Here is a 6000-nt window from a genome sequence, read left to right on the forward strand (position 1 = left end):
ATAACATGGCGTCAAATTGGAACACTCTGCTTATCATCCTCCAGAATGCGAGAAAGCTCACCCGAGGGCCTCTCGATCAAATTAGTACCACGCTGTAAGCCCCAAGATTTGGATAGATAGTCAGCGACTTGGTTTTGTTCTCTCCTGACATGCAGAACTTGCCATTCGACCAGACCCTTTAGCTGTGTTTATTTTTTGGTTTAATATTTTAAGAATTTATTATATAAAAAATAGTTAATAAATATTATGTTCTTTATTCTATATTAGTAATTATATAAAAAACAAATTTTAAATTAAATAAGTATATTACCAAGTATCCAAATGGATTCAAATCCTGAAAGTATACATTTGATGAATTGTATAAAGAATATGGTCCTACAGCACATATTCTACTCAATTTGTTTTAAATATTCGAACATAATAATACCGATTTGCGTATATTATTAAGTATATTCCATTAAAGAAATATATTAAATTTTATCTTACTAATAAATTAATAATATATCACTGGAAATTATGGAATTTCCGACCACCTGAAAGTGATCTTAAATCAAGTCAAAAGTCTTATTCCGACCACTTTTCGTATCCGGAAAAACCTTTGTTGCTATTTCCGACCACTTTTTGGTTTCAACTTGATTTAAGATCACTTTCAGGTGGTCGGAAATTCCATAATTTTCAGTAGTACCAAACATCTTAATGACAATAGTTCAAATGAAGCACTTGAATGTTAGACTAAATATATCACATGCATCATATAATATGTGATAACATGACTGACTAACCTCCAACCATAGTTCTTGAGACGGTTGAGCGATCCGAACGGCTGATGGTGTATGAGGAATGTGAGCAAGGACTAGTGACCTTATATAACCACGGGCCATCATTGTGATTGTATGTCTTTAGGTCTCCTAAATCCTAACGAGACTCCTAATCATAATGATAGTCTAGATTAGGATATTAGTGTTGCACAACATATCAAATACTTAATATTATCATAAGTCATAACTTATCGTAATGTTATAATAATAGTAATGGATAAAACGTTACATCAAACTCACATGATAAAATGTTTAGCAAATTAACAATACTCACCGTTTAACAGATACACTTTTTAAAATTGAGAACAAAATTTTTCAACAAAAGGAGGAACGATGAATGAATAACCCAAGTGACAACGGACTTCAAAAGGATGCTGCACAGAAAATATTAGAAAAATTAGAGCAAATTAAATAAATCAAAACTTTAATACATTTTATTTTTTAGAAAAAAAAAAAGTGACAAAAAATAGTACAATTGAGTCCTTAGCTTAAAGTGAGATAAAAATTGATACAAGTCCAACACCACCACCAACACTATCAGTCTATCACCACACCACAACTACCACAGCCACCACCATAACTATCACCATTACCACACGACCACCATCACCACATATTATTATTACTAGTTTTTTACGCGCATTGCGCGATTGGGATAATGCCCAATGCATTTTTTTTTAAAATAAGTACTTTAAAGTATATTAAGGCAGGATTATATTGAAATTGTTCATGCATAGATAATTGAAGGTTGAATTTGCGTATTTAAATAGGTAATTTTTCTCCCAAAGGTTGAGTCCCCAACCCCAAGGGCCCCCCACACTCCGACCCGACAGAGCATTGTGGGAAGTTGTAAATCACGGTGACTCAATGGTTCAGCAGACAGGGTCAAATGCTGATACGCACAAGGAATCTGCCCACTTTGGACATAATTCCCGCACTGCCGCTGCCGAGGTTCAAACCTTGGTCTCTTCTCCTAAATACTACCCACTAAACATTAAGCTAAGCCCGTGCAGGTTAAATAGGTAATTCTAAGTTTACAAATGCAAGATAATATAGTCAAGATTGATTATAATTGTCAATAAAATAATTGTATAGGTATGGTTGAAACCAAATACGGGACATAAGGGAAAACAAATAAAAATTAGGGCATAAAATATTAAATATATACTAATATTGTTTGAGGAGATTCCGACATTAGGATTTGTGGTTAAGTTCGATTAAGACTTTAATATTAGAATTAGATTAATGGTGTAGTTATAATTCTATATTAGACTTTAATATTAGAATTAGACTAACGGTGAATTAACCGAAAAGTTAAATGGATAATCATATAATTAAGGATAAATTATAAAATCTTAAATGCAAAAAATTAAAACCTGAACAATATGAACCATTCATTTGATTTAATAATTTGGCGGTCATTTTTTCTACCCAATGTTAATAATTAAATAAATTCACTGGTCAAATTCGCTAGTATAATCCGCTAACGCTAACCGCTAACTGCTGATTGTCAAACAAGGACATTGCGAGGTAGTTCTCACTTAAATTTGTTGTGTGATTTGAATACTCTCTTTGTCACAAAATCTCTTAAGTAGTTAATATGATTGACTTTATTAATTATATTTTTTTTAATTTTTTCATGGTATTAATAAAATACTTGGTAAATAAATATATAGCATTATTTTTGTATTATAACTTTGATATTTAATTAGAAAAATAGTGCACAAAAAGATAATAGATAATGTAGCGAATATAATCAATTAATAAATTTGAATATAAAGAATTTTTATATTGAAGAAAAATAAAGACAATATAACTAATAAAATTATTTCTCTTATTTAATTTATTGATAATGAATAATTTTTTTTTTTGAATAAAGACATTGTGGATACATAATTCTAAATTAATGAAATGCATATGTATTATTTTTCGTTGTAACTACTAAATTATTATTTATGGTTGGCTTTATTAATTATATTTTTTTTTAATTTTTTCATGGTATTAATAAAATACTTGGTAAATAAATATATAGCATTATTTTGTATTATAACTTTGATATTTAATTAGAAAAATAGTGCACAAAAAAGATAATAGATAATGTAGTGAATATAATCAATTGATGAATTTGAATGTAAAAATTTTTACATTTGAGAAAAATAAAGACAATATAACTAACGAAAATATTTCTTTTAATTAATTTATTGATAATTAATATTTTTTTTTCACTGAATAAAGACATTGTAAGGATAATGTAGCGAATATAATCAATTAATAAATTTGAATATAAAGAATTTTTATATTGAAGAAAAATAAAGACAATATAACTAATAAAATTATTTCTCTTATTTAATTTATTGATAATGAATAATTTTTTTTTTTTTGAATAAAGACATTGTGGACACATAATTCTAAATTAATAAAATGCATATGTATTATTTTTCGTTGTAACTACTAAATTATTATTTATATCTACTATACTAATTATGCCAACTTTGATTGGGATGAGGTTCGAACCTAAGACCTTTTTTTTATTGAAATCAATGAGTAAGTTAACGGTGAACTAACGGCAATTCTTAAAATTTTAACGGAATTAGTAACGATGTGTGGGTATTTTAGGAAATTTTAGTGTAAAATTTAAATCTGATCAATCTTTTAATCAATCTGAGCCATACATTTGATTAAAATCTGTGACCGCCATTTTTTCTACCCATTATAGGCCTAACTCTCTTGGGCTCTTATTAGTATATATATATAGTAGATTATTATTATTATTATTATTATTATTATTATTATTATTATTATTATTATTATTATTATTATAACAAATAATATGTTCATTTTTATAGAAATGAACCAAATCGAAAAATGTAATTTCTCAACTTTTAGCCAAACAAAAAAAAAAAAAAAAAAAGATAATTTTATGTCATTCAGTCAAACACCAAAAAATTAAAATATTTTTTTGAAAAATGAGTCATTTTTTGAAAATCATTTTATAGAAAACATTTTCTAGGTTTTCAAATAGACCGTAAGTATTACAATTTCTTTCATGAATAACATTTAACATATAAGTATCACAATTTCAATTATAAGTATTATAATATGTATAATGTTATACACCCCAAATTTATTTTTGACAATTTTTTCCTCCTGACTTGGCATCATTTAATTCGACTCATCTTAAGAATTATTAAAATTTGTGAGACGGTCTCACACAAGTATGAACAAATTGACCATCATTATGATTTTTAATTTGTCCATAATTAAAAAGTCCAATCGTTATGCGTTGGACCCGTGTCCAGCATGCTTGCTGGACACGGGTAACAGTGCCGTTAGGCACTGTTATCTCCTTTTTTTTTTTTTTTTTTTTTTTTTAATTTCAGACCGCTTCATTGTAAGAGTATATGTTCATAATTTTATTACTATATGTTAATAACTATACATTCATAACTCCATAACTGTACGTTCATAACTCTATAACTGTACATTCATAACTCCATAACTGTACATTCATAACTCCATAACTGTACATTCATAACTCCATAATTGTACATTCATAATTTTCGAAGCTCTATGTTCACAATTTTAGAGCTCTATGTTCATAATTTTATCACTATATGTTCATAATTGTAAGTTCATAATGTTAGAGCTCTTTGTTCATAATTTGATCAATAACTGTACATTCATAATTCCATACTGTAGATTCATAATCTCATAACTGTAGATTCATAACTCCATAACTGTAGATTCATAACTCTATAACTGTACATTCATAACTCCATAACTGTACATTCATAATCTTCGAAGCTCTATATTCACAATTTTAAAGCTCCATGGTCATAATTTTATCACTATATATGTTCATAATTGTAAGTTCATAATGTTAGAGCTCTGTGTTCATAATTTCATAATTGCATAACTGTATATTCATAACGGCATAATTGTACATTCATAATCCAAAAAAAAAATAACGCCGTTAACGGCAAAACGCGCGCGATTTTTTTTTTTTTTTTTTAACTAAATAACGCGTTTTTTTTTAAAAACGACGTCGTTTTGGGTCCGTGTCCACAATTCAATGTGAACACGGGTCCAGGGCATAATTTGCCTAAAAAGTCGATCTCATTAAACATCATCTATAATCATTCAATCATCTCAAAATCTTTGTTGACCAGCCCATTAAGTCGTTCTTGATTTTTTGTTATAGGGCGTATCAGAAACACGACAAGTCACAAGTGTACGAGTAGTGCACTATGTAGATTAACGCTACCAAAAAATAAATAAAAAATGGAAAAAGTTGTTAAGTAAGTGGAGCATGATCAAGGACAGAACCAGGAATTTTGTTGAGCAGAGACGAAGAAGCAGGGACGAGTCCATAAATTTTTTTGAGTGAAGGCGAAACATGAAAACAAAAGAGATCATTTGAAAAAAAATAAATAAATTACCCAATAAATATAGGTATAGATATTGTTGGATATAAGTGAAAAATAAAACACATCAAAATTTTACCTCTAAGGCTTGAACTCATAATCTTTCAAATGGAAATCCAACCCGGGTACCATTAGACCACATAGTCCTGGTACATCAGAATTTTATAAAAATATTCATAACAAAATATTTGAAACATAATTAATTTGATATATAGGTATAAATATTATTGGATATGGGTTAAAACTAAAACACATCAAAATTTTATAAAAATATTCATAACAAAATATTTGAAACATAATTAATTTGATATATAGGTATAAATATTGTTGGATATGGGTGAAAACTAAAACACATCAAAATTTTATAAAAGTATTCATAACAAAATATTTAAAACATAATTAATTTGATAAAATAATTTGAATAGAGAACACATTATAAATTACACGCCTCATTATTAATATAAAATAATGTTATGTGTGTGTGTGTGAGAAACTACGAACAAAGAATTCAAAACCTGGACCTAGCTTCATTGTAACCAAACATGTGCTGCCAACTCATCTAACTCACTTCTTGTTAACATTTATCTGTTTCTTTATACTAATACTAAAACTTGTACTATATATATATATATATATATATATATATATATATACATACAAAGGTTATATATGGGGTGTGGGTGTGGGTGGGGGAGGGGGACAACTACCCCTGCCCCCTTTGGCTCCGTCCCTGAGCATGATTCTCCTACTCGGTTAAG

This window comes from Ipomoea nil, unplaced genomic scaffold (genome assembly GCF_001879475.1).
Source record: "Ipomoea nil cultivar Tokyo-kokei standard unplaced genomic scaffold, Asagao_1.1 scaffold1770, whole genome shotgun sequence".
NCBI classification, from domain to species: Eukaryota; Viridiplantae; Streptophyta; class Magnoliopsida; order Solanales; family Convolvulaceae; genus Ipomoea; species Ipomoea nil.